This window comes from Lichenostomus cassidix, chromosome 1, assembly GCF_008360975.1.
Source record: "Lichenostomus cassidix isolate B80296 chromosome 1, HeHo_3.0, whole genome shotgun sequence".
Lineage (NCBI taxonomy): Eukaryota > Metazoa > Chordata > Aves > Passeriformes > Meliphagidae > Lichenostomus > Lichenostomus cassidix.
In genome coordinates this window covers 45,510,019-45,533,978 of record NC_139479.1, presented here as the reverse complement: position 1 = coordinate 45,533,978, position 23,960 = coordinate 45,510,019, and the positions used below count along the sequence as shown (strand labels likewise).

Here is a 23,960-nt window from a genome sequence, read left to right as displayed (position 1 = left end):
ACTTAAAATTCTTAAATTTTAAATTTGTCTTAACTTCTGCAGAAGTTAATTTAAAATAGCTTACTTCAGGTTCATTTGCAATACTTGCAGTAAGAATTGGGCCGCTGCTTATTAAGGGGGCTTGTACTCTCTACTTTGAATGGAAGTTCTTTGCAAACTCAGACAGACAAGGGTTTCTCTGGCATGTTCTCAGTTGGAGAGGCTAAGGAAAATCAGGATAATTCACCACATGATTCAAATAATGTTTAATTTTACTGGTTTACCTTCATTCAAATGAATATTTATTTACATTCTAGAGTTTCAGTATTTATAACTGGGGGAAAAAAAAGAGATAAGCTGTAGACTGTGTATTATATGGTCCTGTAGGACGCATGTGAGCTGCGATTCATGTGCTTGGCTCTCAAACAGGTAATTTGTTTGGTGTACAGGGTGCAGCATTTGCACTGCAGAACCACATCAGTGAGCCTTGGTCAAGTCAGCAGGCACCATAAACCTGCTTTGCTGCACACGTGGGCAGTTCATGCCACCAGACATCTGAGGAACCTTTACAAAGGTATATTAATTCCAAGCAAAATTAAGTGGCCTAAACCTTCTGCGAAGGCAGCACAGACATCCCACAATCCAAACATAGCCCTCCAACCATAGAATCACTGCAATTTTTTATTTTTATAGCATCTGGCTGTGAGTAGCATCACTAAAATATAGTAGCACTGCCCTCTCTATGGATGTGGAACAGCATGACAAAGGACACCAGGGCCACAATTGGGAAATACCTGTAGGAGGTCACATGGGGTTGGTGCTGAAAGACCCAGTTCACTTCTCCCTGACACTCTTCTTCATTTTCCTTCCCCATGACACTCATCATGAAAGTTCAAGTTATTGAGGACTGACTCAATAACTTGTGTACTTTCATTCTAACCATGGAAGGTCAACTAAAGGTAAAGCAAAAGCAAAACAAAGTGAAAAAGAGAAGAGATGAAAATATAAGGCTTTTTGTCTGAGGACTCAGAGTAACAGCTCCTTCTTTTGGTGGATTTCTGAAAATCTAAAGAGATTAAAGGGTAGAGATTCATTTCTCTGAGCAATTGGTTTATTTCTTTTTAGGTCACTGCCAGTATATTAAAAAAAAATTGAAGTTTGGATTAAACCTTTTTTTTTTTCTTAATTAGTATAGTTTCTACCTCCATTTTTCAGAAGGAAAGTGAGGAGAGATTGCAAAATAACTTTGTTTTAATTACTAATTAAAACAATTTAAATAAAATAATTTTTTGTTTTTAAACTTAGCTTTTAAAAGTGAAGCTGAACTCAATATATGATGGAACACTTCAGTAGCCTGGTGATAGCTTCAGCTTTTAACATTCAGTCTGAGGTACCCACCTAGGCATCTTTACAGTCAGTGGGGAGAAATTAACCATTCAGGTTGTACTAAAATATGTTCAAAAGAAGTAGAATAAATTTTGTTGGGAAAGCATTATTTGTGACACTTTATTTCAAAGATCTTTAACTGTTTACACCAGTTTACACTAAAACTAGCTTCCTTTCAAATGACTATATCTGGTGGCTAATGTCATTCAAGAGATTAACTAACATCAAGAGAATATTTACAAAAATAGTATTTTATTGAAAAAATATAGACACACTTTAATTTTTTTAAAAAGTCTAGTTCTTTTCAGTCATTTTTGAACAGAGAGAATGTTGAAGTATTTTTGCTTATTTTTGTACTTCAAGAATGGTTGAACAGAAAATTATCATTTAGGTGTAGTAAATTATTCAATATAAAAATAGGAAATTATATTTTGAAGTAGAATAAACAGAAGTCATTATGCTGTATATTCAAAATTTCCTTTGAAAGGATAAATATACAAAAGGAATGTTACATTGTTACTTCTTACCTTTCAGTATTGCAGAGGGCTGTTCACTTATTTTCTCTTTTACAGCTCTACCAACATATCAGAGAGAAATGAAGGGTGAAACGAAAGAGTGCTATGCTGATGACTGTCATAAAAGTTGGATTTTATTGATTATATTATGTGTATCAGTAGCTTTATTGTTCTGAATCTTGACTCATTAAAATTATGCTTGGGAAGCAATTTGTCTAATTATTACAAAACTCATTGAATTTATGATTTTCTGTAAATCTTTATTTTCTTCCATGCACTATTTATTACAAACATTTAAAGTATTATCTATTTTCTAAGTCAGCATAATCTAGTTGACATCAAAGAGATCAATATTTTTTAAGATCTCAATCTTATGACAAACTAGTATTTAAATTCAGGCACTCTTTAGAGTCAAGGATATTTAAAAGGTAATGATTAAAAAAAAAAGAAATTACATCTTAATGACATTGCTGTTGCTAGGAGATTCCAGCTACTGTTTATGAGATGAATATGTCCTTTTTCTTAATTAAAAAATGATTAATAAATAGATAAAGCACTAAAATGCCAACCTTTTAGCAAATTTGTGTGGAAACATCCAATTTGTAATCTGCTTAAGCAGCAGCAGCAGCAGCAACGAAAAATCACACAAAGGACAGGGGACAAAAAATAGGCCAATCTTTCAACTGTTTCTTTAAGCTGTCAAGCTACACCTCCCTCATGCTGCAAAAAAACCACCTTAATTAATATTGGTCACTGTGAGGAAAAGGATATACAGTTTGATGGACAATTTATCCAATATAGTACAATGTTTTTTATGCTCTCTCTGTCCAGTTTGCATGTAACACAAAACTATAATTTAGCTATTTCCACCTAGCTCAGTAGATATAATGGGATTTAGTTATGGCTTAGAAGCTCTCAAGGTTTTACAAGGAAGTTAAAAGGCAAAACATTGCTTAGGAAGACCTCCTGGACAAGTTTCAAATTTTTCTTCAGCAGACTAAAAATTCTTTACTTCTTTTTTTTATAGTGTACTTTTATTTTCCACATATCCAGTACAACTTATTGATAAAAAATGATAGGCTAACAGTTTAAGCTGGATAAAGGTGTAAAAGCCCTGAAAATTAGGATTTATTACAAAACCATGTTAGATGACAGAATCACAGAAAGGTTTGGGTTGGAAGGGACCTTAAAGATCCCTGCTTCCAACACTCCTGCAATGGACAGGGACACCTTTTATTTGACTGGGTTACTCAAGGGTCTTACCCAACCTGGCCTTGAATACTTCCAGTCATCCACAGCTTCTCTGGGCAACCTGTTTCAATGCTTTACCACCCCCTCAGTAAAGAATTTCTTACTAGTACCTAATCTAAATCTACCCTCATTCAGCTGAAAGTCATAACCCCTTGTAATATCCTATCACGACGTGTCCTTCTAAAAGGTCCATCTCCAAATTTCTTGTCAGCCCTCTCTATGTACTGAAAGGCCACAATAAGGTCACCCTAGAGCCTTCTCTTGTCTACATTGAATAACCCAATTTTTTTAACAATCTTCTCACAAGAGAGGGATTTTTTCTTATGCTGGGGACCCCAGAGCTGGATGCAGCACTGCAGGTGGGGTCTCACCAGAGCAGAGCAGAGGGGCAGAATACCCTTCCTGGCCCTGCTGGCCACACTACTTTGCATGGAGCCCAGGACATGTTTGGCTTTCTGGGCAGTGAGTGCAAATTGATGTTTTGTGTCTGGCCTCTCATCCACACCCCCAAGTCCTTCTCAGCAGGGCTGCTCTCCATCTGTTCATCCCCAGCCTGTGTTGATACCAGGGATTGCCCCCAACCCAGGTGCAGCACCTTGCACTTGCTCTTAATAAGCCTCATGAATTCCCAGGGACCCACTACCCAAGCTCAGCCACATCACCATAGCTATAGTTACTTCCAACACTAATGTGAATTTTCAAGACAACAGACCACTAAAATGAAATTTTTTTATTGTCATGTGCCCTTATTCCAAGATTTGACACTTGCATAAGTTAGAATGAAACCAAAGAACAACGGTACAATCTTACCTGGAAGTCAGAGACTTGAAAAACAGCTAAGAATTTATATAATTTACTCATACATGCCCACAGCCCTAGTCATTAAATCAGGAGAAAATATGTGATGTTTATTCCACTGACATTTAAAAAGTAATTTTGATCTTTGCATGTAATTTAGGGCAATAATACTTATTTTATTTGCAGAGCACTTAGGTAGACTTAGGAACTCTCTGTACAAGCTCTCTTGAAACAAAACCAGCATAGATATGCTACTGGTAAAAGTCTAAACCTGGTAATTTTATCTATCCATTGAGTACCTGTAAACATTTGCAACCACAGATTTTATATTCCAAATATCTTTTACAAATGTAGGTTCTGTAAGCAGTAAAAACAACCCCCAAACAACATTGTAGTTTCTTGCAACTGTTTCCAAGTCTTTAAACATCCTTGTTTGGATTTTTAGTGTTTGTTTCTGGGTTTGGTCTGAGGTTTTCTTTTGGGTTGACTGGAGTTGGTTTTGTAGCATGATTAATATGAAAGCTAAACCCAAAAGACATAAAGTATTCAAATTCCAAGAGAATTCTTTGGAAAATTGAGATGTTCAGTAGTTTGCAATGCCAATACAGAACTATATGAAGTTTTGGGGGTTTTGACCTTTTTTTCTTAGAATTTTTGAACACTGTGAAGAAAGGCCTGTAGGACATTTTTAGCTTGGTGATGCCATCTTCAGTTCAGGCAGGAGTTTGAAAATTAAAGGCAGAATAATTGCTAAAGCAGCACTTTTCTGACAGAAATGCACAATAGCGTTGGACCTCTATGTATTTGGTTTGTAAATTGCTACTTTTATTTGCCTATTGAAATTTTGTTTCTGTATGTAAGAACCTGCTGTTGGCCTACACTGTTTTCTTTTTTTGTTTCAGATGTTAAGATAATTATATCACTTAGACATGTACTTTCTCCTATGATCCAAAGATAAACAAGTTGAATCCAAGATGTAAAATACTGCAAAATCTTCGCTTTCTTCTTAAGCATTTGTCATAAATGATTGCTGAAACAATGTTGATAGTATAAACAATGAACCAAAAATGAATATGAAAAATAAACTAAAAATCAAATCACAGAGGACAGATTTTGACTGTGTGGGAGCTTTGTTTTTCACTTTTCCTCTTCCTGTGACCTTCTGTCTGTTAAGGAGAGAAAGTGAGTAGGTGTGTGAAAGCTAGAGAAAGCCAGGGAGGAGAGAAGATAGAGGAGGAAGGAGGAAAGAAGGGAAGGAGGGAAGGAAAACCAAAACAACAGCAATATAAAAAATAATTTGCTTTGGGACAGTAATATTATATTTCAAATACATGAATCATTGTGTTGCTCACCCATATGTAAAGAAACTGAGATATAGCTTAGGCAGCAGAGTCTTTTGATCAAGAATAAGATTGACTAGAGGGATAATACTTGAAAGAACTAGATGCTATTTTTTTTTTTTTCAGATATAAATCCACTGTATTCACTGTCTTGGACAATTTATGTAATTCTTTTTTAAAGACTAAAATGTGTAAAAGGAAAGTATTTTCAAATGACTTCTTAGTAACAGTATTGCCTGGGAATAATACAGATGTAAGTAGCAACAAAACATACTTGCTAGCAGGATAAGAATCTTGTTTATCTGCATAGAAGAAAGTCTGTATTCCTCTCAGTTTGATAACAGATGTGATGTAACTTTGATGTCTCTGGTTAAAATAAGTATGCAAATAATAAAGCTAAACAACATTATCCCATCAGATGTAATCAAAATAATTTGGCAGTTATCAATAAACAAGTTAATTATGGCTTATCACTTGCAAGAAACAAGCAGAATAACACATTTCAACAGTATCAAGACAGAAATTAAAATGACTTGAAGTTTTGTTTAACATTTTGCAGCCCAGTGACATCTTGTAGACTTGATCCTTACTCAGAGGACAATTTTGGTGCCAGAAGATCCCACTCCCTTTAATGTCAGTGAATGTCCCAGGACAGAGTAAGAGGCACAAACTGGCCCAGATCAGGAAAACAGCAAATTGCTTTAAGACTCAGGGGATGGAGGTGGCTTGATAGTCATGACCTAACCCAAAGACCTTAAAAAGAGAAATTGACTGAGCTAGAACAGAAAAGTGGAAGAATGTATTCAGCATGAAAGCACTAGTGTTAAAACAAAGATTTGTACCAGCAGACTGGTTTAATAAGATTCTGTTTAGAAAGTGACCTTGCTTTAAGCTGCAGTGAAAGTCACCCTAAGAAATCAGAGGTGCTTTGGCATCTTTTATGGACACTGTCGAAGAAGAAGGCAGTTGTAGTTTTGAGCTCTGAAAGATTAAATGTCCCATTGCAAAATTATTAACCAAATTTGCTACACCAAGTAAAGGATGTGCTCCAAAAATATTAAACAGCCACTAAAGTGGAACAATGGGGAAAAAAACCAAACCAAAACAACAAAAACAACAAAAAGACATTTATCTAGGAAGGCTGTTTTTTTCCAAGAGGGTTGAGTTTTCTTTTCTTCTGGTGGTTTAATTCTGTAGTCTGCATTATTTCCAGTACAATATTCTCTTCATCCTGTTGGATTTATGACACAGATCAAGGTGGATTAGTGAATGAAGGAAGGATCTTGGCACAGCAGAACAAAAGAAACTGCTATTTTAGGAACAAAGCAACCAAACATGTTTGTTAGTAGGCCACACAGCAACTCGCCAGATTGTCTTTTGTATATGCATATATATAGCTAAATACACCTATGTATATATTTGTATTTATCTATGAATTTATATATACATATGTATATTCAAGCATCTGATGTATGTAAATTCACAATAACGAAAAATGTGATACAAATATGTGCAGGTTTATAAAATACAAAAGCATAAATAATAGTCCCTCAACTCTACCTTAGATTAAACCCTAATTGTCCAAAATAATGTATTTTCAATAGGGAGATCTATCAACTCTACCACCATCAAATTTTAGCGAAGGCAGATCTCTACTGCTTTACTAGAAGTAAATTTATGGGGTTACCTCCTGGCACAGGAGTAGGGACTTAGGGCTATCTCACTTTCTTATCTGACAGTTTGATTCACTAGCAAAGTATAGAAGACTGTGCAGACCAAATGCATGACTCTCTAAGAGCTAAACCAATCCAAAGCAGACGATTTTCAGTGACTCCTTAACTGTCATTACTCTTGCTACTGCGAAGTGCCATAAACAGCAGCAACATTTAAACTGTGCTAATGAACAGAGATAGGACGTATTGTGGTCATGCTCTAACTTCATGGCAATACATACTCACTGGATGTTCACATGCTGGATGTTTTAGGTCTTCATCTACAAAATACCCTCTGTTTTGTATGAGGTACCTCAAGTTAAATAGCACATCCCTGTCACCAAGTCACACCAAACCCAGAACCAGCCAGGGCTGGTTCAGGTTAATGATGATACTTCTGCAGTTAAATCAGTTCATATGTAGACCCTCGTATTCCTACACTCCCTGCCTCTAGGGTGTAAAAGAAACTACATAGAGGAAAGGATTTATTTTCCTTCAGATCCTATTATTTCCAGCAAAACCCCCACCAGATTCCTTCTGTGTGTGCTTCTGAGTCATGGGAAGGGGGAATACCCCTATTTGTCTCTGTGATGTGTTAGCATTCAAGTGTTATCTCTGTGTCTTGTTAACATTCCAGTGCAAATAAAGCTATCTCAAGTCAATGGACTTGATTCAACAATGGAGTGCTCTGGTTTTAGGTGACTCCAAGGAATGTAGCTGAATTGATTTCAGTGTACTGCAGTGGTTAGCCAAGATCAATATTGGTAACAGTAGTAGTAAGAAGCCAATATCCACACAATATTACCTTCACTAGCTGGGGCTGAACACGGATTCGTCTGCTCCCAACTTCTACCAACTAACTGCACAGAGAATATTGATTTTATTTGCAGGACTCTGGTAAATGTTGCTCAGTTAAATTGCACAATTAAAAAGTTTATCAGCTGATCTTTATCTGAAATATTGAACAATAATCCATCATATTGTAGGAATTGATCACATTACTGTAACTGAGGGTAATGTTATGCTTCTCAATTCGCAGAATAATCAGAGTTTACTTTCTTTTTAATTTCATATTTCCCGAAAATTAAATGTAATTTTCAATTATTTTAATTAACTGTCCACTCCACAAAATAGTATTCTTGTGAAAAAATTGAGAAAAAATTACCTTCTGAAAGGTCCTATCCTTCCAATATAGTAAGGATTTGCCAAAATGTCTTACTGAAAAAAATTAAAATATAGTAGGACAGCTGACGAAAATTTAGGCCTCCTACAGGGATACAGATACTCATAATTCTTGCCTTTTATTGCCATCTTCTCTAATTGCCACTGTGGATTTTTAGTGCATTTGTTTTGAGTTCTTTCGCCTTCTATTTCCTGGATTGTAGGAATTTTGATTGCTTTTGCTAAACTGCTTCTTTCAGTTCCTCCTGGGCTACCAATTCGTATGACAGTACTACAGGAGGAATTTTTCAGCAGTAATCCAGAACACTTTAAAAAAGGAAACATGCAACATAAAACGCTGCTTCTAATTAAAAAGAAAAAAAAAAAAAAAAGATCAAAGGTGTCAAGAAAAGCTTGTTACTACTAGGAAATAAATATAAATATAATTTCTTACGTACTGTGGAAGAACCAAAGCATTGTCACTTGGCTTTAGGTTTCACATTCATGAATTGCCCTGATTGCAGGCATTGGCGGAGCTGCAGTGGTACAGCAAAACAAGATCTTATCGCCATTGTTTCTCCTGATCTGAAAACCTACCTTTCAGAAAATGAGCTGTGGAACTGCAGCTACATCAATGCTTGACTCTCCAAAGTACACAGGACCTCCGTGTCACTTAAGTAGCTGCTCAGATTTGCTGTGTGATCTCATTCTCCTCAATTTAACATGAATCAAAGGCATTCTGTACCTGGCAGAATTATCTTCCTTGGTTTTTTCACTGATGAGGGAGGTAAGATGTTATAACAAGAAAGAGAGAAAAGGAATAGTGAAGACATTAATGTTAAAAGATAAGGCAGTGAAGATCTCTGATGCAGGTATTAGCCATTTTCAGTAGTTTTATTATTTTTGCTTATTGAGTACTTAGGGTTTACACTCACCAGAGAGCAGCAGTGATAGAAGTGTGATATCACTGCTTCCAGAAGTCCCCTGGAAATAGTTTGCCAGAGCCAGAAGCTCAGTGTCTCATGACAAGTTGCACTTGGGAAATAAAATTCCTGAGAGTTTTCAATTAGAAAACATTAATTTGACAACAAATAATTAATATGTTGATACATGCAGTATTTAATTTAGAGGAAATAAAAAGTTGTTTAAGAATCAGACTTCTAAACCTTAAAATCCTAGTGTGAGATTTCTCAACGAAAAGTTTAAATTTTCATTCCAAAATTATTTTGCTTTGAATTGCATATAGAAACACACACAAGAATTAAACTACTATAAAAGATTACAAATACAGAAAAGCACTCTGTTTTCTTTGGGAAAAGAAATATTCAAAATTTTTGCTTTTTAACCTGAATAGAAGTTATTTAAATAAATATATACTTTGGTTTCATGAGGTAGGTAGGAGTTTTGGCTATTGATCTGGTTCAATTCCGTTGCTGGTTTCGTGAATAACCCATTTTCTCTTGCTGTTCAGCATCATCTACCAGTGTGACAAAGCTGCTCTGCTCTCCTATTAAAGTTTTTGCAAACCGTTTTATGCTAGTTGTTCTTTCTCAGGGCTCAGTAGTGACTTATTCCTCAGGCAGTCCTTGAGTTCAGTGAGCCCCATATTTTCTCAGGCATTTAAAACACATCCTGAACTTCCAGCTTCAGATAAGCTTTGCTGCACTTGTACACAATGCCATAAAATACACCTGTACTTACTACAGTGCCTTTGAAAGGATTAAAGACCCTAAATAGCCCAGTGTAGCCATTATATTTTAACCCTTCTGCTGATTAAACATGCCTGAGTCAGGACCCAAAAAATAGACATGTATCAGTATGCTGTCCTACAGGATATCTGAGGAATATATGGACCACTTTCTAGAAGCTTTTGTTCAGCAGCAGCAATAAAAAAATGGTCCTGAACAGAAGATTCACATACATGGCAGTTCAGGCCCTAAAGGCACACCATGTATACACAAAATCACTGGGATTTTTCCATTAATGACAGGTATAGTCAGTCTGAAGTCTTTGCCTGTGGATAGCTTTCCACTATGTAAAAGATTAGAGAGTTTTCAAGATTCTCTGGAAGCCACCAAAACCACATCGGTATCCTCAGGAGACCCAAAATAACAGAGGGATTGATCCTCTTTTTCAGCATGGGAAAAAAACCCTGACATCCAGAAGACAGCCACAGATAGAGGCATGTGGGAATGTAGAAATGAGAATTTCCTGAAATTCTACACCAAGCATACACTAGCCAGCTCACAAAAAAAGGCTTTATATTAAAAAGTTTTGGATCATAACCTCCTTGTACTTTCTTCTTACAGGTTAGTGATTGATCTTTGCTTAGAAAGAAAACTGTGCAATGTCAGAGCTATGGAAGCATACCTGTATTTATGAAAGAAAAATGTAGGCATATTTTTTCCTAATTGTGTCTGTTATGACTCTCTGACAAGTTTTCTAACATTAATAGCTTTCTTTACAAGTGCATCCCCTATGATATGGATTGTGTTGTAAGACTGAAAAAAAGACACTGTTGTTCCATGCTGTCACTTCAGTACAACCTTTTGTAAATTACTGGCTTTAATTACAACAGTTGGGATTGTAGGGTTTAAAATTATTTTTGTTTTGACTTTTGTTTTTTTCTTCCTCATGTAGTCTGTAAAGAGTTTAACACATTTTTGACTCCTGTGAAATACTAGCTAACAATAGGAACTGGTTCTTGCCATGTGCGGGGAGGTAAGCCTTTTGTAGTATTTATCCAGAACCAAATATACAACTACACATTTTCCATTTTGTTCCTGACCTGCTGAACCAGAGATTAAGGACTCAGAACACCTAAAGTGTGTCATATTTCCCTCACTGACTATAGTAAGATGGGAGAAATGGAGTAAATAACAGACAAGGCCCTACGTTGCTAGGTAACATAACATCTATGCATATGTCTGTTTCCTGTAGGAATAAGATCTAGCACTCTTCTTCCTTATGATTCTGTGAAAATATTCACCCAGAATAATATTCAGTCCAGAATAATTTGGATTCTTTGTACGTGATTTTCAGACAGGATATTTGTATTGTTAAATCCAAAGGTAATCCAAGACAGTTCTCAGTTCAAAGTGTTTAGTTATATTTTCTTCTGTATATTTTTTACATGCTAGTGTGTGGATACATTTGCTTTATCTTATATGCATATTTACATACAGTAAAATAAATTTTTAAAATTTAAGAAAATACAAGGAGCTGATTATACACAAATTTATATTTGAAGTTAAAACCCTTATCTTTCAGTGAAAATGATAGCCAAAAGATCTGTAAAACACCACTCATCAATGCAAATATAGGAAGGCTGGGGGAGAGATAAACATTTCTTCTTATTAGCAAGGTACTGGAGTGTAAAGCATGCAGTTTGGACAAAATTAAGCTGGGTATTTTTTATTAAAAAGTAGAGTGAGAAGGTAGGCCAAAAACAAGCAGAGATTAATCATCTGAGTTGAAGGAATATTTACTTCCTCAAGGATGCTAATGAAAACCTAAATATAGATATCATAATACCCGGTGACTGTGAAGTAAAGAAATGTGCAAATTATTTTAATAAAATGACTTTATCTAGAGTACCCATGTTTCAATTTTCCTGGGACATCTATTCTGTCAAGTAGATCTCAAGAAGAGCATGTGCCATTGTCATTAGCAAGGTTAGTTACCATCACAGGCCACAGAACAGTAATTGCTATGCTCTGGTTTTTAGCTCCAGTTCTCTCCAGCTGAGCATGCTCAATTTAATCTTGTCAAGAGGGACATAGGGAGAAAGTCAAATCCCAGCATGAATTGTAGGGTTAGGACTTCTGACATCTATCACTGTACATATCATCCACAAATCCCAGCCTGAGGCAGTTCCACAACTCTTGAAAAAAAGGTTTGCATTCTGGAAGAAGTAATAGGATAGCTCTGCATGTAGATCTCATGGTTGTAAATATATTTCTTATTTCTATCGGTAAAGATTAATGTATCAACATGATTCCAGCTTGGCCTGCCTTGAGTCCCTTCAGAAGGAAGGAAGGAAGGAAGGAAGGAAGGAAGGAAGGAAGGAAGGAAGGAAGGAAGGAAGGAAGGAAGGAAGGAAGGAAGGAAGGAAGGGAAAGGAAGAAAGAAAGAAAGAAAGAAAGAAAGAAAAGAAAAAGAAGGAAGGAAGGAAGGAAGGAAGAGAAGAGAGAAGGAGGAAGGAAGGAAGGAAGGAAGGAAGGAAGGAAGGAAAGAAGGAAGGAAGGAAGGAAGGAAGGAAGGAAGGAAGGAAGGAAGGAAGGAAGGAAGGGAAGGAAGGAAGGAAGGAAGGAAGGAAGGAAGGAAGGAAGGAAGGAAGGAAGGAAGGAAGGAAGGAAGGAAGGAAGGAAGGAAGGAAGGAAGGAAGGAAGGAAGGAAGGAAGGAAGGAAGGAAGGAAGGAAGGAAGGAAGGAAGGAAGGAAGGAAGGAAGGAAGGAAGGAAGGAAGGAAGGACGGAAGGAAGGAAGGAAGGAAGGAAGGAAGGAAGGAAGGAAGGAAGGAAGGAAGGAAGGAAGGAAGGAAGGAAGGAAGGAAGGAAGGAAGGAATTTTGTTTGTTTTCAGTATTTTAGAGGTCTTTTTATGGCTTTTTATAATTTTCAATCCCTCCTTTAGTTTGGATAGAAATAATCAAATTCCTTTTTCTCTCATGTTCCACAACGACAAATTTTCTTTTACTTTTTCCTTTTCATTCAGTCTTCCTCAAATCCACAAAGCTAGCTTGAAGTCTTGACCGCTGACTGCAATAGGGGAAAAAAGCAAAGAAAGGACTGGGAGGTGAAATGAGATTTATTACTTCTCACAAATAGAAACTCCGGCTTCATTAGCAGAATTTATCTTTCCATTTCTCTTTTTTCTTCTTTGTTTCCTCACACTATTCTCCTTGGTCTGAAGACTACAGCTGCAAAAAATCAAAAGGCAAATAAGGCCTCTACAACTAAGTTTCTGTCCTCTCTAAACACACCTTGATCCCTTTAATTCCCTCACCTCTCTGAAATCCTTCACTGAAGAACACAGAGCAGCACCACGTCAAAAAATCCTCTGCTAAGTCTTTGTCTTCTTTTCCACAGAGAAGTTCTAACACACAGGCTATCCTGAACTCCTTCTCTTCATTTGCTCTTTGTTTTATGAGAGAGCAAGTACAACCATCAGCACCAACAGTCTGAACAGAAGGATGAATGATACTCTTTGACAGAACTCTACTCCTATGTGGGGATTATACGCCTGTACTCATGAAATCTCTTAAATTTTTTGTTGTTGTTGTTCATTTGTATTTTAAAATATGCAATTTCTTTTAATATTAAAAGTTAGTTAGATTTAATAAGTTCTCTCTCTTTTTTTTTTCCCTGAAAGCTCCACAGCTAGAAATTTTAGGTAAATGATTGCATGATTAGGAAACTAGTCAGAAAAAATACAATTTTTATTTTTAATATGATGCCAAGCAGCTAATCTGCACGATTTTACCTGCCACTTATTTTGAAAGACAGCAGATTGGCCCATACGAGTCAAAAGTTGATCTTGTTTATATCAGGTTACTTATTCACTTATATAGGTATAATATTAATATCTTAATTCTTCAAATAATATGAATATACTTTTTTAAGAAGTATGTTGTGTAGTACTTAAAAAATAACTTTGAAAAAGTGCAATGTGTTTTCAGATTTACACCTTTACACCTGTATATCTTTAAGAAATATATTTCAGTTATTCCTCTTCATCCTTACAAACAATAACCTCAGGAGTGTTATATAATAATAATATTTGTAATTCTAGATAAACAACAGCAACAAAATTAAAAAAGAGGTAAAAGAAGTAACCTTGCAATAGATATTCAAGTAATCCTCTACACAGTGACATTTTAAGAACTGAATAACCATGTATTATTTTAAATTGCTGACTGTTTTGTATGTGTGAAACCAAAGCTTACATTTTTTCTTTTTTTTATACTTTTAAAAATCTGAACCAGTTTCTTTTCCTCCTAAACAGAACACACATCCTAAAAAGTCAAAACATTTACATCACACAAAGCTACAGACAGATTTGAAACATAAAGTGCAATTCATACTCTAAGTTAGTTTGAAGCTGAATGTTTTAAATATTTAAAAATATACAACTAAAAATAGGTTTAACAATTTTTTTTTTAAACGTAAAGTGCAATTCATATTCTAGGTTAGTTTGAGGTTGAAGGTTGGAAATAATTCCAAATATAAGCCTAACAGATATGTTTAACAATAATTGCATCCTATATTTTCTCTAAAAATATTCCTTGCTTATTGCTCAGCATGAAACATAACATTATTTTTCCTTTTAAGAAAAGCAGATCATGTAAGCCATTTTTTTTCATCATATGTATCACAGTTTTTGAGAGAAATCAGGCAAAAAGGAAGCCAAATTTAGTGCATATGAGCAATATGAATAGACATTTACAAAGTCTAGGTATATAGTTCACTTTTTTTCCATTTCAAGTGTAAAAAAACCAGGCAACTATTCATTTAAGTTTACATAATACTAAATATTTGTCAACTGGGAGCGAACTTCCATTTTGGATAGTTGTTTCTACCCAAACTAAAAAGTTATGGTTTGAGGTATTGGAAGAATCACTAAAAGGAGAGAAGATGAGTAAATTTATCCTTACATATTTGCTTATTTACTTACTTATTTAGGTCTTGAGATTTACTTTCAGTACACTTCCTAATTTTATCTTTTTCAGGAAATCAGAGTTATTTTTCAAAGAATTACTTTAACAGTTATTCTAAATCAAGAAATTATAGAGTGGTTTTGTAGGAGATAAGCCAAAATAGATCATATATTTTTTAATAGTATATATCAAGCCATAAGAAGGAAATCAAGTTACTTCCAAATTTTCCACTGTCCTTTGAGATAATACTGAATCTGTTTTCATCTGCATATACATTATGATTTGGGATGTAAGTTTAAAGAAAAAAAATATAATAAGTTTTATCATTAATATTAGACAAACACAGACAGTGACTGAAAAAAAAGATGGAAAAATGCATCTTCCTAGCTTATATTGCTAAATCAAAGGGCATACATTTCTCACATTTGCAATTTCAGAATTAGTTTGCATAGAAAAGCAACTGGCTTATTAAGAGCATGTATGTTGAATGTTTTGCTGCCCTCACCAGGACACCATATAATTTTGCATTTTATTTGGTAAATTTCTAATTAAATGGACTGATGGTCGTATTCCCTTCAATAAATCAGCAGTAATGAAGCAGTGATTAATGCCACATGATATATGTACAAATGCTATCAGCTCAAATTGTTTTAAAATAAATTAGGAGAAGTCTAGTTCAAAGACCTACAAAAATTATGGAGTAAAAGTGTACTTCCTAAGTGAGGCAGATACTCTAAAATCTATTCATGGAGAATCAGAAAAAAAAAGTGATCATTCATTAATTGACTATAACAATAAATATACTAGCAAGATTTCTTTGTGCAGATACTTTTTTTTTTCCAGAAGAAATAGGATTCAAAGCTCTATTATATCCACAATTTATATCTCTGATCTTTCTATAAACAGAAGAGAAAAACATCAGCTTGTAAGCAAAAAAATTGTTCAGGTGGTGGCAGAAGCATGTCTCTAATCAAAGGAGAAGAAAAAGTGCATTGTCATTAAAACAGTATACTAGAAAAGGTATAACTGCAGTTACTATAACATTTTCTGGGGCAAATAATTTTGTAGAATTGGTACATGCAATACTCTTTGTGGTTTATTTTCACCTGTGGCCTTTTCTTCAAGTTCACATCTTTAACAAGTTTCAGTGATTGGGAATCCATTGCTTCCATTTTAAGAGGACTAGTGAATCTGTTAAGTGTTCTGTAGCAGCGCGTGGGCCTTTCCTGCAGGCCGAGTTCGGAGAGGCGGGAGACAACTGCTGGGGGGCAGTGCCGGAGAGGCGGAATTCCGCAGGTGGCGGTGGCAACCAAGAGCCAGCTTTCGCGCAGAAGGAGAGGCAGTCCGTTTTGTTGAGGCAGAAGAAAATTTATTGAGGGCTGAACGAAGGAGGGGAGGACGGACCCCAACAAAATGGCCCCGAACCTCCCAGGACAAGGGGTTTTAAGGGGAACAGAAAGGGGGTGGAGAAAACTGGGGAAACCAATGCGGTGATCGGGATACAAGATTGACAGGAATGCCATACAATCGGGAGTCATGAGGGGTGGGATTATACAGACAATCAACCAACTGGGGATCAACAAGCTACAAGACAAAGGAGAACTTTCCAGAACCCATACCAAAAGGGGAGAAAGGAAGGAGGGGACTGAGCCCACTTCCACGCCCCGGGCGAGACCACCCAGCTTCAGGCCTGGGGGCACTCAGGCCCACGGTGGTGTCTTCCGCTCAGCCCACGGACTGGGCTGATCCAGGGAAGCCAGGGCCACCGTCACAGTGTTCCTTGGTCACTGAATTACCTCATGTTTAACATGGTAGAAAATGTATTACTAAGGCAATAAGAAATTATTAGTAACAGACTTATTTAAAAAGAAACCACTAAAATAGAGTTTTTCTATAAATATCTTCTGTAATTTATAAAGGTTTAAAGGCAATGATCTTAAAAAGTCACTGTTTTAGGAATAATTTCCTTAACCTCATTTAGAAACAGAAAAGAGGTAAAAGCAAATAAATTTCTCTAGGCAGATCATGGTCATTAATGGATAACATGAAGTTCAACAGTGAATGGTAAACATTCTCTCTCCTTGCTCTTTTTTTTAAATTTCAACTGAAATAAAATGCTTGGATGAGAATTGACATGTTATCTAACAAATTCTTTCGTCTGAGAAACAGGGAAAAAGCCTTCAAGGTGCACCAGGATTCTTATTTGCCCCATGATAAACACAACCTAAAATAAATATCCTAATATCAGGTGGATCAGCCTCCAAAACTTTTCATCATATTTAGTCCCTATGGTATTACTAAAGCTAGAAGAAATAGACTTCGTAATAATTTTGCTGTAACCACATAGCATGGGCAAAAACAGAAAAAAAAGTGAAGACGAAATCCTTAGATATCTCTGAACTGCTAATTAATTAAAGATGCATTTATTAACCAAATCTATTTTGAAGATGCTTCTAGAGCTGAAATTTTCACTTTGGTATTGCTCTTTCCTGACTTTAAACTACACTTATATTCCACCACCTAAGAAATCTATTTCAAATCTAAGGAAACAAAAGCAGTCAATTTCTTCAAAAGTGCTGCAAAGAGTCTCCAGAATGGAGTGCCAAAGGTTTTACCAGTTTCTGTGTCTTGTTCTGATGTTTAGAAAGTCACAAGGTTTATATACAGTAACTTTGAGCATGCTGCCTGATGGGAATAAGGGCAATAAAAGTTTTCACATGAGCTCTAAACCAGCACAAATCGTTCCTTTACTTTCATCTTTCTAGCAAGTGTAGAGGGGAATCTAGAAGAAAGAGGAACAGACAACGTGTGCAGAACACTGCTTAATCCCTGAAAGGAGAGGTTAGAAGTCTTCTTTTTTTTTTTTTTTCACCATTTTAATTTGTGCTAGGACTTGGCCAAAAAATGTGAGGGATGATTTGTGGTTTTTCTTTTCTCTCTCCTCTCTCCCCTCATCTGTCTTTTGCTCTTTGTGGGGAATGGTAACAAATACTTATTAGGCCTTTCTCGAGGCTGAGCAGTGGTTTCCACAGTCTGACATGGAAAAAAATACTAGAATAACTAGAATTGCTTTTTTTTCTTCCTTTTTTCACCCTTCCTGCCTTGAGGTTTAGCTTGTCAGCAATGCTGCAATAAAGGAGAGCTCTCATTACAGTATGGGTACTTATGGATACCTGCTTGTTACCACTGACTTGGACTTTTCTCACATTGATCATGTAGACATGAAAAAAAACATGTTTTATTCTTTTTAGTTACAGTTGACAAACATCATTGGACTGTTCCTTATGGTACATTAATAAACTATTGTGCTCTCATGATCCTGTGATGCAACACAGCACAGGATTTCTGAGCATGTAACAACACAACAAAAGCATTTAACTGTAAGAGTAAAAGATAGATAAATATGCATCCCAGGAAAATTTCCCCCTATAGAGTTGTCATAACATTATGTAGGAGTAACAATCTGGTCATTTTGTCATAGTGTATTTTTGCCTTTTACCTTAGTACTTTAAAAAAATTAAAAAAACATTTAATGAAGCAAAGCTGACCATAATCTGTTACCTGAGCTTAAAAAACATCTTGAAAAAAAAAGTCTTGAACATCTATAAGTTATATTAACTGTATTATACAGCTAAGTGATAGAACATCTGGAAATTCCACCAGCAATCCAAAGCCAAGTTAATGCTTCAGTTAATGGGGTCTGTTTCTTATCCGTTGTTTAGAAAGAGACAATTAATACTTAGGTATCAAAATATACCTATTCTTCTAATAATTATATATCTTGTCACCAAAGTTGAAACCAGAGTCAGAAGGAAGATATCCACATTTTGTAATGTATACAGAGTTACTCAGAGCGGTGCCATTCAGGAGATTTTAAACAGTATAATATTGTGGGTGTTTTAATTGAGAGAAATATTGTAAATATTCTAGAACACTTAGGGAAAAGATGTAGAAGCATTCACTAAGAAAGAATTTTGGAATTATTCCACTTTTATTTATTTATTCATTTGAATGTATGGATGGGATCTTTTAGAAGGGAGTAGAAAAAAGGCCTTTATAGATCAATCTTAGGACACTGAAGCCAGCAGTTGGTGACCCAGTGGTGTGTTCCACATGCTTCAGAAAACAATATAAACCAGCATGCATCTGTCTCATTGAAAAGTTCACAGGCCTACAGTGAGCAGGTATTATATATTGCACAATGCCAAATGTGAATTCTTTTCACTGCTTCCAGAATGGTTTGGATATTCTATTGTGAAATGGAGATTGGTTGAAAAACATTAAAGCTTCTTTGACAGAGTGAAATGAATGCCAGGACTCATACTTCCAGACTACTGAAACCTGTTCAAATGTCTGTTTTCTGCTCATCCCAAGGACTATACCTGGAAACTAGGAAAATGAAAATCTATGGCACATGAATATGGGGTTTTCAGATTGCAGTTTTGGATATAAAACCTTTATGCTTCTGAAACCTGTGTTCTTGTTTAAGATATTTCTTGTGAATTGATTTAAGTTTTGTATTTTTTTTCTTCCTTCTTTTTTAATAATAAAGTACTGCCTCCAAACCAAATATTGCCAAACAATTCAACACTTTATTAGTTTTGTAGGAAACTGTTTCTGTTTTCTCTGAAGGTAAATTATGGTTTGGAGGCGAATATGAGAATGAGAGGAAACACAGAAAGAGGAGAATTACTTAAAATGATAGAAAATATAATAGAAGACAATATAATACAATGGAATAAAATATAAAAGAAAGATTTTCTTGTGTAAGAACCTGCCAAATGATCAGAGGAACATCATGTCTTCTCATAAGTGTGTTTCCAGCCCCCTAGATATCAAGATGGTCCTGATGATCATCCCTCTGAAGCACAGCAGACATATCCATGTTATCTGCCGCTAATCTTATTTGTCTGAACAAGCATTCAGACTTACTTGGCTCATAGTGGGCCATTTAATACACTCTCCTTCTGAGTGAGGTTGGCAGTTTGGACACAATCTCTATGGAGGACATTAGGAAATGGAAAAAAAGAAGTGCTGCAAGAATTTGTCAGACATGGGCTACATTTGGCACTGGTCAAATCACACAAGGCATACATCACCAAAGGTATCACACACTACAAAATGCATTCTTGAGATCTTTAGCTATTTTCAGACATCTTTAGGTCTCACTTAATGTTAAGGCAATTCTTTGCCAAGACTACTTTTTATTACTTTACATCCTATGGGAAATTAAACAAGAAGAATACTATACCAAAGCCTAGATGGCAATGGAAGGTACATGTATAGAAGGTGCACATGGTGAATTCAGGCCCTAATTCCAAATTGTGACTGAGACAAAAGGGATTAGATTTCATTCTGTATCCCTAGACATGGAAAGAGAAACTGAAATTTTGATAAAGATTTTGATTATTTGATTTAGCTGATTATGGACGATATAAATGATATTTTAAAATAGCACTACATGGACCTTTAAGAGCTTATGAAGTACAAAAATGGAGTCTGTAAAAGACAAGTAAGAAAAACAATCAGTTAATCCAACTGCCAGTTGGTTTAACTTTTTTAGGTCCAGTCAAAATTCTGCTAGGATCTGTGGGCTGAAGGAGGTTGAAGGCCACTGTTACAGAGGAACATTGGTTGCTAGAATTGTTAATATAAGTTAAGAGAAATGAACAGAAAAGCATAGGAAGAAAAGAAATATTTTTAATCAATATGGAAATTATAAAAGCCTTTTAGAATCAAACACAATTACCATCAATTAAGATTCTGTATTACACCTTTTGTATGATAGAAAACTAAGCACCATTTTTTGACTTTCTATACACCTGAAGTGATGATCCTGCTTTTACCTCAAAATGACCAGCAGTTATTAACATCTTAATCAAGCAGCATAATCCAAGGCTAACAGACATTCACATTTTACAGTTCATTTATTCCTTTAAAACTTCTTAACATTGTAAAGCGCATCTTGAAAACTAACATTGAATCTTTTTCACTGTAGTCAATGAAGTCCATTAAATTGAAATCATAAAAACCTGCACTTAAAGTATTGAAATCACACATGTTATTGGTACATACTTTTTTCCATCAGCAGTAAAACTCAGTCCTTCAGAAGCAAGACATCAGTGATTTTTACCAAGTGCTTTAGCAAAACAAAGACAATCAGATTTAGAAATCTATGAATTTGTACTGTAATTCTCGATGTTTCCTGGAATTTTTTTTATTTTAATGAGGTAAAAAAAAACAGCATAGAAAGCACTTAATGGAAGTTAACCTATAACAAGAGAATATTAAGTTAACAAATAATGACAGTATCTTTAGTGCTGGCCCAAAACGTCAATTCTCATCAAAGCTCCCCCCAAATGGAAGTCTGTAGTAATAGGTTCTCTAGCAGCTTCTTCTAAAGATCACTAAAGAAAATTTTTTCAATCTGTTTGAGAACTGAGGTTTTCTTATTGACTACACTCTACTGGTAGGTTTCTACTGCCTTTTAAATTAAGGCTTTACTGAGCCACATGTAAGGAAATTTACTCTGACTCAGAATGCATAGGAGGATGTATTCTCAGTAGCTCTGCCAGCCAAAGCTGTGAGAGCATCCCAGAAGGAAAAATATAACCACTTTGGTAGCAGTTGATGTTCATATTGAGGATTTAAAATATTCTCTGTAAAACAGAAGAAAAATGTACAGCCAATGAATGATCAAAAACCAAAATAGAAATATACCCCACACATTGAACAAAAATATGAAATATACATTTAAGCTACATTCTGAAATCAACAGAGATCCCGGAGCAGTAGTGACAAACACTAACACCGAGCTGTACCATTTAGCACACAATTAATTCTGCAGTAAGATTTCTCAGAAATGGCTCTATGATGTCAGACAGCAGAATGCCATACATTGGTATACCAGAGAAAAAGACATTTACAAATCTTCAGGTAGGCAGAGTGTCATTTAAATAAATAAAACCCCCTATAATAATTTCTTCAGTTAGTAGATAGTAATCCTGTGAATTCCTTGCACAGAATTCCTTGCGGATGCAACAAATTATGTACACTCAAAAAGACCATGTTGGACCAAAAAAAACCCCAACACTGTGGGAGACAAAATGTGAAAAACAAGATCCAGCTCAGGAAATTCTCTTAAGTGAAAATGAGAGGAAAAATATGAAGGGGAACAACACCTCTGCTTTTGTTGTTCTTCCTTTTCCTTAAGCATATCTATATCTCCTGTTATGTGACCCTTGGTTTGATTCTCTGCCAAGTTCTTATAGACTGTGTGGAAATCTAAACAAGTAATAGCAGAAAATCAAACACAGCCCTCTCAAAAAGCTGCAGCTTACAAATATTACACCTATAACCTACTTTAAAGGAGTTCCCTTCGTCATTTTTCAAATATATCTGCTAATTTAATATGCATAAGAATCCACAGATCCTTACATGAAGTGAATTGTAGACAGTAATACCTTTGCTGCACCAGCCTGTCACAAAGCAGCAGAATATCTTTTTAGACTTAATATGTTGAGATTTATTTTGGAAATGGAAACACACCTTTTACAGAACAAGATGACAATGTATTCATTCTATTGTTGCATATGTCCCTCATTCTGAAGTAATTTCTCATTTGCTTTGTGCACTAAAAGCACGTTCTTCTCTTAGCACTGACTGTGTAACATTTATCAATGTGAGTAGCTATCAAAAATGAAAATAATTATAAAAGTACTACTTACGAAAGTCTGTTCTGTCATGGAAGAGAGGAGATGACAGAGGCAAGAGAGAAAAACAATCTCTGCAGCTTTGCTGTGGTTAGTATTGATACACCAGGTTTAAGAAGAATCCCAGAATTTCAGAAATAAACTGAAGATCAACACAGGGAAAAGATATTTCAACTTTTAGTATTTTGCTGTAAATGGCATTTCACTACAACTGTGTTTTTCAAAACAATCTCTTTCATCACTTCACCAGTACAGAAAAGGAGTTAGTTTTTTTGCATTTTAACATGGAAAAGAAGCAAAACATTTAGTTAGATATCTCGCAAAATTTGTGTCTGTAGGTTCAGTTTCAAACCCAGCTGATTTTTCCAAGCTGCAGTTTAATCTGTGTAAGCATCTATGACATAGAAAGAGGTCTAAACTGTGTATTTAATGGACACAGTTCAAATACAAACAACCTCCTACCAACAAACAATGACTCTGACAAAAATGATAATGCTAGAAACTGATTATCTATAAAGGTTGGGATGAGAAGCAAATAGACTACCTAGGGCAAGGCAATCTCTAGTGAAAATCTAGACTCTCCAGAAAATGTCATAGTAACTTTGAAACAATCTTGTGTATTGATTTGTTGTGTAAAAATTAATGCTAAAAGCCCTATAGGTGATTGTTTAAGCCAAAAGAAACTTAAACAAATAAAAAAGTTAATGGAGTACATTTTGTTCTTAACTTTGGAAGAAATAATTGCAGAGTGGTTAAAGCTAGACATGGCTCCATTATGTCTAGATTCCTATGAAAAAAAGTTCAGCAGATATCATGGTCTGCATTTTAATGCCTAATGTCTTTAAAGTACTCCTTGTGATGCCATCACATTAATTAGAAGTTACATATATTGCTACCACTTTTATTGATACATTTTTATAGGGAAATTTTAATAAAGCCACTGGAAGGAGACGGCATGGAGATCAGTCTTGTAGAATACCAGAAGATAAGAGGCTGACCGCTGAATGGCTGTGCAGCCAACCAAGGATCATTGGTAATAACAATTCTGTGAGAAAGGATAAGTTGTGGCTGGAGAAGGGGGCTATGTGGAGGTAAAAGTGGCATTTTTCCTAGACAAATATCCTTGCTCTTGTTTCTGGGAATAAGCACAACACAGTACAGTGCAAGCGCAGAAATGAGGCTGAGAAGTAGGCATGGATTGTGGGAGGGGATCGAGATCACTAAAGACCTCTGAAGACAACCAATTTCCAGACAGGTTTTTAAGAAAGGATTGCACATAATAACTAATTTGCACAGAAAGTGAGAAACCTGTTTGCAGGGCAGGGAGGAAAACCTGTGTATGAATTCCTTCCTTCCTTCCTTCCTTTCCTTTCCTTTCCTTTCCTTTCCTTTCCTTTCCTTTCCTTTCCTTTCCTTTCCTTTCCTTTCCTTTCCTTTCCTTTCCTTCCTT

General features: G+C 35.6%; 2 long non-coding RNA genes across 2 annotated transcripts in view; one reads left to right on the top strand and one right to left on the bottom strand.

Moving 5' to 3' along the window:
• LOC146444612 (uncharacterized) overlaps positions 1-23,960 on the bottom strand; it is a 254,396-nt gene that overhangs the window by 188,047 nt on the left and 42,389 nt on the right. The gene's annotated exons all lie outside the window — the stretch shown is intronic.
• LOC146444613 (uncharacterized) lies at positions 11,072-23,586 on the top strand. Its single transcript, XR_014849959.1, has 3 exons — positions 11,072-11,213; positions 17,564-17,639; positions 23,432-23,586. It is a non-coding gene; the product is annotated as an uncharacterized LOC146444613 (long non-coding RNA).